Raw genomic sequence first — 12,137 nt, forward strand, 5'->3', positions numbered from 1 at the left:
TTGGTCCCCCCCCCCCCGTTGGCATTGTTTTGCATGATTTTCATCGGCTTCCATTTTGACTGTATGATTTTTCTTCCACATCTGATCCCTGTAATACTGTTGGTATGCACAAACATATAAAGATGCTTTTGCAGTGATCCCTTCATTTCATTTATCTTCAGGGCTCTAGTCGGGGGGGAGCTCTCAGGTATGGAGCTCCGGAAGAGAACCTCTAGGGGGTGGGGCGGTCACGTGGTGAAGCCCCGCCCCTTCTTTACCCCGCCCTCTGCTTCGATCCTCATTCCGTTTGGGAATGAGGATGAAGCAGGAGGGTAAGTAGCCGGGCCTTCTGACACACTTCCGGTGATGTCAGGGGGTGTGGCCTTCTGTCACTTCCGGTGATGTCAGGGGGCGTGGCATATGCAAATAAGTTATGCTAATGAGTTATGCTAATGAGCTCCGGCAGCTCTTTTTCTACAACAAGACCCCTGGGTGAAAGCAAGGACAAGAAGGAAGAACAACACAGTCCAGAATTGGGGGGGGAAGGGGGGGGAAATAGGCTACAGATTTATTGAATGCAACCTCAGGAGCATTGGTGCAGCATGGGGACGGATCCAGGATTGGGTGACCCACTTCCATCTGATATAACCCCATTTCCCCAGCATGCCACTGGGAGGAAACTGTAGAGTGACAAGCCCCGGGGATATCCATGAGCAGAAGCCACTGCCTGGTTCCCTTGCCATCTAGTGGTGAGAGCCAAGCGAGAGCCCCCAACTGGGTATACTGCTGAATGGCTCCACCCCCAAGACCCCTTAAGGAAGTCCCCGAACTGGAGGAGGCAGGTGCATAGGCACAGCCTCCCCCCAAATAGATCTGTCCTAGTGCCCAAACAAGGTGTGACAAAAATACCAGAAAACTAAAACGAAGTAGGCCAAAACACGAACCATAACCACCGAGAATCCGAGGGAAGGTGGGGTGGGGGAGAGCCGGAACAACAGAACACACCGCTGCAGCCGCTGCCGTGGTACAATGGGGAAGGGACGGAGCAGAGTGGATACTCTGAGCACCAGGTCTGCGTGGCTAATTGGCTTGGGCTGCTGTGGGGGACCACTCACTTGAGCTTGCTCAGGGCCAGCAAGACAGCCTTCGTTCTCCTACTCCCAGCCCTGGGCCCCACAAAGAGCCCCAGGCAGGGCTCTTTTTGAAGAAAAAGCCCAGCAGGAACTCATTAGCATAATAGGCCACACCCAACAGCAGAAACTCATTAGCATATTAGGCCACACCCCTGACGGCACAGCACATTGGGCATGTTACCAGAAGTGTGGCCATCCAGCCACACCCACCTTTTGCTTCTTATTCTGTTTACCTTGTTTGTTGTCAAAACCCAGGGCCTTTTGTTTTAGCAGGAACTCCTTTGCATGTTAGGCCACACACCCCTAATGTAGCCAATCCTAACGAGTTTCTGCGGTTGGGTGTGGCCTATTATGCTAATGAGTTCCTGCTGGGCGTGGCCAACTCAGAAGCCAGCCGGAACTCCGTTCCTGTGCGTTCCTGCCCAAAAATAGCCCTGGCCCCAGGTAAGTCTGGGACCATTGCTTGGAGACTCTGTCATGGCTAGACAAGCGTCATTTAAGACAAGCGTATGTATTTGCATTCAGTATGTGATATCCAGTTGTACTCCTCCATCTCCTTTTGGCCTGTCCCCTTATTATCTCTGTTCTTCTCCACATTAGGCTCTTCTCCTTGATCTTAGGTCTTCCTGTGCCTAAGACCCATAAGAGGATTTTCCTCTGAGCCAACCAACACTTTGTAGTTGGGTCATTCTTCTTCTGTATGCTCTGTCTTCAGTCACCGTTCCCTTTTTAAATGTTTTAAATGCTATAGAAGTAGAAATCCAGAGCCACAGAAGTGCATAACCATTAATTTACTAAATCAGCATAACAAGCTGATTTAGAGCATAACAAGATAAGCCAACAAGATTCCAAGTGTTTTGCCTGTTTAGACTATTTAAATGCAATCAAATGCAGGGTATAAATTAAATAACTAAATAAAATATTCCAAGTTTTCAATGCCTGTTCCCTTGTGTTTGGTTCAGAGCGAAACTTCCAAAACTGTGGAAAGACAATCCTTACCAGTTTGGTGTGGTGGTTAAGTGCACGGACTCTAATCTGGGAGAACCGGGTTTGATTCCCCACTCCTCCACTTGCACCTGGCTGGATGACCTTGGGCAAGCTGTAGTTCTGATAAGAGCTGTTCTTGATAAAGAGCAGTTTCTGTCAGAGCTTTCTCAGCCCCACCCACCTCACAGGGTGTCTGTGGTGGGGAGGGGAAGGGAAAGGAGTTTGTAAACCGCTCTGAGACTCCAAGTGAAGGGCAGGGTATAAATCCAATCTCTTCTTCTTCTTCTTCTTCTTCTTCTTCCTGCTGTTATTAAATTTAGCATCACATCTTGATGAGCAACATCCACCATTTTAATGTTGTTAAGAGGGAAATTGTTTTTTAAAGGAAGATCAAGTCCTAACACATCCTGTATGGTTTCCTGAACTATATTCCAGAAAGACTGTGCCTTTTCACAGAACCACCACATATGGTTGTAACCTGTCCTTTCATTAGAGTAATACCAACAATTACCTGCCATTTTATGGAACATTTTTGCAATTTTCCTGAGTCTAATTCCCCCACTGGCACAATGTACTGTTTTTAAAAGTTGGCAAAAATCACAGGTGATTCTGTATCTGAACAGGAGTGATTTAATATTTTTACTTTGGCTCCATCAGCAATGTAGGAAAGAAGGAAATTTTTAATGAAGTTGATGATCAGAAATTACATCATATTTTGCATGTGAACAGTATATCTGCTGGAAATGTAGACAGTTAGATGGCGACTAAAGACATATGTTTTATAAATAGTTATGAAGTTTTGAAGGGACAGAATTAGGGAAATTAAGAAATTATAGGAATAACCCAAGTAAATAGTCCTATTTGTTTATGATTGGGAATTTTGCCTAGAGATATACCTATAAAACATAAAAGTATGGTTCTTGATTTATTGAGAGCCATCAAACATTGTTAGCTAAAAACCGAAAAGAGGCAATATGTTTAAATGTTAAGGCTTACATAAGTAAAGTATGGGAGTTGGCTAATCTTTTTAAATTGACTGGGCTTCTCTGATTCTTGGAAGCCGTTTTTAGATTATTAGAAAAGAGGACTAGGTATTTAATTCAATGTTTTCAGCTGTGTAATTTTTATGTGATTTGACTGGACTGATGACTGGGAAAAGAAAATAATCTTCTATAATTAATCTTAGTTATGTAAGGTATCTTAAAGTTTGGTAGACAAAATGAGTTTAATTTAGCTGTGATATTATAGTTGTCCAGATATAGGAGTTTATCACCTTCAGTGAACTGATTATTTATAGGCTGCTTATCTCAATGTGTCTAGTTAAGACATGATATGATACGTATTTTATTTATAATCTGCTTGATTCCTAAAGCCTAGGTTGTATAATTATGGGTTCTACCACGTATTGTATTGTGTGTATGAAAAAATAATTACTAGGGGATGTGTGTATTATATACTAGGGCTTCCTTTCCCCATTGCCATGCACACAATTGATGGGGCCCAAAATAGGGCTCACAATCTACGTCACCATTATAGTTGCAGAACTTCCTAATTCCTCCACTCTTGCTGTGACACTCTTCAATGAGTCAGCTCAACTGACTTTGGGGTGGCAAGGCCCAAGGTGATGCTCTGAGCGGATACAAAAATATTTACATTTTCATGTCAACGACTAACATCTAAATGCTGAACGTCCTTCATTCTCTTCATACATCTATTCCTCCTGTTGCTACTGCATTACCATTAATTCCATTTATAGCCTGACTTTCTCACTGAGACTCATTGCGGATTACAAAATATGCAAAGCAATTCAATAAAACAGCAAGAAAACCCCAAACCCTCCAATAAGCAATGCTGCAGGACTAAGATTACAGAAGCAGAAGACAACACAACAAAACTGATATGTGCATAAGAATTGTTTCCCGCCCCCAGTCAATAACATAACCAATATGCATACATTGTACAGTTTCAGTGGTTACCGATATAGCGCAGCTACATCTCATGGATTGATATGGGATTGGAAACACAAATCTACATGGCCATAACTCATGGGAAGGCCAAATTATACCAATTGTTAATGTATGACTCCATAAAACCTCCTCACAAAAACCATAATTTCCACATTACTGTGGGTCTTTCTGCAAAGTGGCCTTTCTCTTTTGTGTTCTTATATATCGAAATTGTATACAATTTAATGTTCCAATGATGAATCATCACACAGAACACAGAAGCAGTGACCAGCAAAAGTCTTGGACAACAAACTTCATTATGGCAGACTTCTGGTTTTGGCAACTTTCATGGCGGCTGTGCTCCTTCAGTGTTCCGAAAGGAGCGGCCCATGACGCAGCGGATGGGAGGGGGGCCGGTTGATCCAGACCTTCCCCCCCGGAGTCCTTGTAGGGGACTCCCAGCCTGGGGTGCTAAAGGTTGCCTCTCCCAAGGCTGTGGCCAAGGAATTGAGGCACCTCCAAGCTCCAATAGGTCCCACCGCCGCTGCACCATTATGGCACCAAGAGGCATACACCAGGCGAGCGAACAAGTGATCCAGTGAAAATAAAGCTCTCCCTACCTCGGTAGCAGGCATGGAATGAAGCATGAGTGCTAATTCCTTTTTGACTGGCTATTTGGCAAAGCGTAGCTCCGAAGCCCCAAACAGCATCAACAGAGGGGGAGGAAGCTAGTTCACAGTGCGCCCCCAAACATTTTTAATCGAATTCATTTACTGAGAGGGGCTAGGAGAAATGGCGATGGTTGACTTAATCAGGCAAAGTACAAATCTAACCAAAGTGAGCTTTTGAAGCAACTTTTACTGACTTTTGAAAACTTTCCTTGAAATATAAACAATGACTGGGTGGGCAGAAAAGATGGCGACGAGACTGAGACACTCTCCTGGAACTACAAGATCAGCACATCCAGCTACTAAACTGGAAATAAATATCGACTTTATGAACATGTTGGCTACTGCATTGCACCCTCTGCTGGAGCAGATGACTAACACCAATAAGAAGTTGGATGAGATCCAAAAACAGCTTAAAGATACGAACTTAAAAACAGAGGAGACTGCAAAATCAGTGAAAAAGGTTGAAGCCAAAACAAAAGAGACTAATCAAAAACTGGAGGTGATGGAAAAGATCCTCTGATAAAGACCAACTTTTAAGACAACAAATGGAAAAATTAGTGTATGTTATGAAATTTCAAGGTGTTCCTGAACAGCAAGACGAGAATCTGAAAGAATTATTAAGTGAAGTGTAGGCCCCAATTACATGTTTAACAGCAAATACATTGCAAAGCGATCTGCATTTAGTCTATCAGACATATCCAAAATTTATTAAGAAAAAGAGCCTGCCTGGGGAGATAGTGGCGAGATTCTCTAAAAGATCAACAAGGGACGTGGTGCTCAAGACCGCAAATAGATCTACCTTAAAAATCAAAGATGAAGAAATTAGAGTCTTAAAGACATTCCATTTGAAATAAGAAAGAAGAGGACTCAATACAAAAATTTAACCAGCTTTTTGCAGAAAAACTCCATCCCCTGCAGATGGATAATACCCAAAGGACTGGTCTTCAACTACAAAGATAAAAAAAAGAAAAGATAGACTCTGTTTTAAAAGCAAAGATGTTCTTGGAACAACAACAAAAATCAGCGAACAAAAAAGATACAGCAGAGGAACAAGATATCGAAGAAAAAAGCAGCACACATGGGTCAGGAGATTTGGAATCAACAGCAAGTAGTAACCCAGAAGAAGACTCTGAATCAGAATTAGGGGCAGCAGCCCCAAAAGTCCTGAAAGTCAAATGGAAATATGAAAAGAAGAAAAATAAAGGGAAGAAACAGATTTAGTAGAATTGTATAAGCCTAAAAGTCTTATTGTTTGTATTTACTTGATTCAGTTTTATATTTACCAGTCTGTAACAGAAGCAGTAGAAACTAGCTGTATTCCAAAAACTATTTCTTTATAGAGAGAGCCTTAGCTAAATATGCATTCAATCATTATATATGATTCTTGTATAGCTTATTTTAGGGTAGTGTTAGTGTTGTAGTGTTTTTGGTCAGAAAATAATAATAATAATAAAAACTTCATCATGGCTAGGCACCACCATGAACATTTATGTTTGTATAGAAGAATTTTTTTTTTGGTAAGCAGGACAATTGGTCCAGATATTTAGCTTGTGGGGATGGCCATTAATAATTTCTTTTAAAGCATGCTTCACTTCAGATTCTCTACAAATTGTCTTACTTTTGGTATACATGGACCCACAAAAGCATTATATGTAGCTTTTTTTGATTTGGCGGCTGCATTTGATTCTATGAATCCCGCTTATGGTTAAAGCTTGTGGATATGAAAATAGATAAGTGGTTATTATTCCTGCTCTGTGGGTTGCATAGAGATACTCATGTCCAAATCAGGGTGGGAACCTCTGGCTCTCTATCTAACAGAACTCCAACCTGTAAAGGTGTGAAGCAGGGGTGCATACTAGCTCCCCTATTATTTAACCTGTGTATAAACAACACAGTTAAGAGCCTATCTGGCCCACACTCTCTGGGGCAGCAAAAAATATCAATCTTGTTATACGTGGACAGTATGGTCCTAATTCTTTGACCAAAATTGAATTGAAAAGGTTATTACATCAGCCAGGGTTATACTGTAAGGAAGAAGCTCTTAACATTAATCATGAAAAGACAAAAGTAATGGTCTTTGGGAAAAGGCCTAAAACATCCTCCTGGAGTATTCTTGGTAATCCAGTCAAACAATGTAGCTCTTTTAAATATCTTGGAGTAACATTTAGAGAAACCCTAAATTCGAATGCCCATCTGGCAACAGTTAAATCCTCTGTGTCAAGAATAGTAGGGTCTATCCTGTCCTTTCATTATTCAAAGGGTGGTTGTCTTATAGATACAGCCTTGAAATAATTTAACAGCAAGTTTGTTCCCCCTCTCCAGTATGGAGCAGAAGTATGGGGACGGAATGAGGATATTATATCCAGTTTGCAAATAATTCAAAATCATTTCTAAGACACATACCCAAGGGGTCTCCAGCAGCCCTGATGAGAGCAAAATACAGGGCTCCCTTCTCTCAGGGCTGGGGTATATCTTGTAGTTCTAAAATACTGGAAAAGGAATAAAATCTTTAGACCTATTCCACTCAGTCAACAATCATTCAATTTTTGTTATCAAAAGACTTGCAATGCCTTGGGTTTTTTTTAATAATATTCTTTTAAGATACTCCATCCCTGACGGTCTTTTAGACCCTTCTGAAGATAATTTTCTGATTAGAGTCTGGATATATAAATCTGATGAATTGATTGGGTAATCCTTAATTTTAAAATCTAAAGCAGCACTGTGGTATAAACTAATCAAATCTGATCACTTCAGACCTTCCTAGTTTGCTAAAATTTCTAATCACAATCTTAGAGCGATTTTTACTTCATTGCAATTTCAACCTATGACAATGGCACTATTGACTGGCTGTTACTCCAAAATACCAATGGATCAATGTGTCTGTATCTGTGGATCTCTCACACAAGAAGATTTATCCCATTATATCCTATATTGCCCGTTATATACTGATTCCCAGGAAAATATTTTGGCAGGAATTTTACCTGCTATAAATCTATATCTAGATGCTGAGAAGATTGTTTTCCTGTTATCTGATATTGATGCATATGTTTGTTATAGAGTTTCCTTGTTTGCTCCATCCCTGACGGTCTTTTAGACTCCATCCCTGACGGTCCATCATTTTTAGACTCCATCCCTGACGGTCTTTTAGACCCTTCTGAAGATAATTTTCTTATTAGAGTCTGGATATATAAATCTGATGAATTGATTGGGTAATCCTTAATTTTAAAATCTAAAGCAGCACTGTGGTATAAACTAATCAAATCTGATCACTTCAGACCTTCCTAGTTTGCTAAAATTTCTAATCACAATCTTAGAGCGATTTTTACTTCATTGCAATTTCAACCTATGACAATGGCACTATTGACTGGCTGTTACTCCAAAATACCAATGGATCAATGTGTCTGTATCTGTGGATCTCTCACACAAGAAGATTTACCCCATTATATCCTATATTGCCCGTTATATACTGATTCCCAGGAAAATATTTTGGCAGGAATTTTACCTGCTATAAATCTATATCTAGATGCTGAGAAGATTGTTTTCCTGTTATCTGATATTGATGCATATGTTTGTTATAGAGTTTCCTTGTTTGCTTTTGCAGCAAAGAAGAAAAGGTCCAACTGAAAGGGACAGTTTTTTAGATAGTGTAGTTTGGCCCCGGTCACACAGGCCAGATATTGCGAGGGGGAGGCATGGCTGTTTGCCCCGAAGCGAACTACCACACGGCAGCCAGATGAAACGTCCCGCCCGATGTCCCGCCGACGTCCCGTGGTTGGGGGGAGGTGCCGATCATACCTCACTCCTGCGGCGCGGCAAGGAAGTGGCGCCGCGGGGGTTGTGTTGTGTTTTTTAACCCAAGTGTTTGCATGTGCCGTTGGGTGCTTGTGCACACCCGTGGAGACTTGACAAAAAAAAACACTTTTCGCGACAGGACATGGGCAGGCGCCGGATGCCACGAGCTAACACCGGAAACGTGATCTGACGCCTGCCCTTGCCCCGCGGTTTCCGGAAACTAGTACCTTGGAGGTACTAGTTTTTTACAGCACATCTTCGGAGTGAAGCCTCGAGTGAGCCACATGAGCTCTACGCTTCCCAGATGTGGCAGTGAGATCGCGACCAGAAAATCCGTCTATCTTCCGTCTCTCTAGCATTCTGTCTCTCTAGCATGACCGGGGCCTTTGCTATGTTTTAACCTGTTTAAATCACTAAGGTTTTATCTGCTTTTGCTTCCTGTGGTTTTATTTATTTATTGTTGTTACTACTTTGGCAACCAGAGTCATAAATGGCAAACCCTCATCCCACAATAAGCCTTGTTCTGCAGGAAAATATGGAAGAATTTAAAAGGTTGCTACTGCAAAAGTTGTCATGTGACTTGACAACAGCTGCTAGAAAGTTTGCCACATGCAGAGTAGTTTGTTCATCTTCGTCTCTAAGTAACTAGGATGATTTTGCTTCAGGAAAGAGGAAGTCCTGATTAAATAAAGGGGAGCTCAGTTCATCTCTTAGAACTGAAAATTTGGGACACTCAAGCAAAATATGATCCATAGAGTCAATTTTACTGCTGCCGCAATTACAGAGTCAATCTGAGTATTAAATCCCATTAAATTTTCCTGATATCACAACTGAAGGTAGGGCATTCAGGCATGCTAGCATGAATGCCCTTCTATACTTTGGAAGAATGATCTCGGATAAGTAGTTTGGCATGGTTGTTGGAGGCAGAATGCCTACTGGAAAGCTTGAGCACACTCTGCAGGCTCTAATCGATGTGCTCTCATAGTCAAAGTCTCTCACGCACCTTCTAATAAGTGACAGTTCTTGTCTACTTGTGACTTCTATCACATCATGGGTGATACCCAGACATAATAATCTGTCCCAATCACTTGTGTGGTGGTCTAGCTTAACTAGTCCAAGGATGTTTAAATCTGGGTTTCATTTTAGAGTTCTGATTTTCAAATTGAATGCTCTTTCCCAGGCCTTTGCTTCATGAGACATCTCCCCAACTTCAGCTCTCAGGGCTATTCCAGACACACACTGAGGTTTCCCATAATATTGTGTATGAACTTTAATAGAGGTCTGTATATTGTCTGTTACTGGACTGATCCGGACCCCAGCAGCATATAACATCTGCCCAGCAACTTTAGTGTTGAGTACTTTGACTGCCGCAGGAACATATTGGCCGCCAGTGGAATAATAAAATCTTGAGATGGCCTTCCCAGTATGCATAGTGGCTCTAACAGCAAAGTTCAAGCTCACCTTCCAGAAAAGATTTGCTTGAAAGATGCTTCCTAAATATTTAAAATGCTCTACTTGCTCCATTGGTTGACCTGCTACTGACCACTTATACTTCTTTATCTTCCATTTCTTACTAACGGACAGGGATTTAGGTTCCTCTGGGGAGATAATTTATTCAGTCAGCCAGGTGTCAGAAAGTGTTCTCAGATCCCTCAAGTTTAACAAACATACTGAAGAACTTATTGTAACAGGAACCATTGATTATGAAGACAAAAAGTATGCCATGAACATACTGCAAAGTATCTGTGGTGGTCAACAACAGCAATGACAATGCCCCAGAGGTGACTGTAACTTCCATCACTGGCCCCTTTTCAGAAGATTCACCTCCAGATACTGTTGCAGCCCTCTTCAGTGTCACCGATCAAGACTCTGGAGATAATGGCAGAACTCCCTGCACCATTGAGGCAAATTTGCCCTTCATGTTAAAAACCTCAGAGAATAACTATTACCAGCTGGTGATCCTCACCCCTTGACCGAGAAAGAACCTCAGAATACAACATCACTATCACAGTGATAGACAATGGCTGGCTGAGGCTTACTTCAATAAGAGTAATTAATGCCCAGATTTCAGATGTCAATGAGAATGCTCCAGTATTTGAAAAGTCAAGATATGAAATGCAGCTACAGGAAAACAATATTCCAGGTCTGCTATTAGGTTTGGTTCGAACCAGGGATCTGGACACGGAGCAGAATGCCAAAGGGACCTATTCTCTGTTGCCTGGGAAGGTCAACATGTGTCGTCTTACATCTCTATCAACTAGGAATCTGTATGCTATCCGATCACAGGACTATGAGCAGATGAAAATTTTACAAGTGATTGTGAGAGCTGTGAACAGCAGTTCTCCTCCCCTGAGCTCCAAAGCTGAGGTCTGAGTTGTTGTTTTGGATGAAAATGACACTGCCCCATTCATCCTGTACCCTCTTCAGAATGGCACTTCCCCATCCAATGACCTGGTTCCCAGGGGGGCAGAGGCTGGCTACTTTGTCACCAAGGTGGTGGCAGTAGACAGAGATTCTGGTCAGAACTCTTGGCTTCCTTATGAGCTCCTGAAGGCCACAGAACCAGGTCTGTTCAGTGTGGGGGCCCAGAACAGAGAAGTGAAAACCATGAGACCAATGAACAAACGAGACACTTTCAAACAGAAACTAATAATTGGAGTCATTCCTCCAGTCCATGTCTGCAATGCTAAACATTATGCTAGCGGATGGTTTTCCTGACCCTTATATGAAAATGTTGGCTATCCCAAATGATGAAGTGATGGAGGAGGAAGACCGTAAGGCACAGGGATGTGAAAACAAACTTGACCCAATATCTGAAATCAAGAACCGCAAGGGTAAGAAAGAAGCCAGTATTAAAACCTAGTGTTATTATATGCAAAAATGCATGTATTTATTAGAAAGACAGTTAAAAATACAAGGGCCCAATGAATGCCTCATTACAAAGTGTAAGTGACCTGAACAAAAGGGACAATATCAGTGACCTGACATGTTTCCGCCCCTTGGAGGCCTTCTTCAGAGATCAAACAATTTGAGGTTCTGATTATATACACGTTACAATATTACATATTACAATGAAATAACCAGTAAGTTAATACTGGACCAAAAAAGGAATGTTAAGCAGCAAGGTTAATAGACACAAGACAAGGATGTTTATGAGGCCTAATAAGGTGAGAGTCATGTGTCTGGTGCCAAATGCACAGCTGCTGAATTAGAACGTCTTCCAATTCTGGTCCAGAAAATGCCTATGTGACTAACTTAGTCAGAGCTGGAGTATCCTCAATGAATAGCAACAAAGGATGAAGTGATGGAGGAGGAGGACCATACTCTGACAATGCAGCTGGTCATGTGCTTGGCTGCCATCTCTTTAAGTTTTTGTGGTTTCTCTGGTGGTGTTTGTGGCCATCAAGATTCAGAAAAGGAGGAAGTTTCTAGAGCGCTCCACCCTGAATTTCCCAGTGGGACCAACTTTCACAGAGAACTGTGGAGATGCTGATGCTGGATCCCTTTACCAGACTTACAACTATGAGGTGTGTTTAGCTGGAGGGTCACTGAACAGCGAGTTTCTCAGGCCTCTCTTTTTTGTGTTTTCTCTGGAGCCTGCTCAAAACCGGGGGGGGGGGGGTTCCAAG

General features: G+C 42.0%; 1 pseudogene; it reads left to right on the top strand.

The window, feature by feature from the left end:
* LOC107109889 overlaps window positions 1-12,137 on the top strand; it is a 24,621-nt pseudogene that overhangs the window by 11,013 nt on the left and 1,471 nt on the right.

This window comes from Gekko japonicus, unplaced genomic scaffold (assembly GCF_001447785.1).
Source record: "Gekko japonicus isolate JY-2015 unplaced genomic scaffold, Gekko_japonicus_V1.1 scaffold3835, whole genome shotgun sequence".
NCBI lineage: Eukaryota > Metazoa > Chordata > Lepidosauria > Squamata > Gekkonidae > Gekko > Gekko japonicus.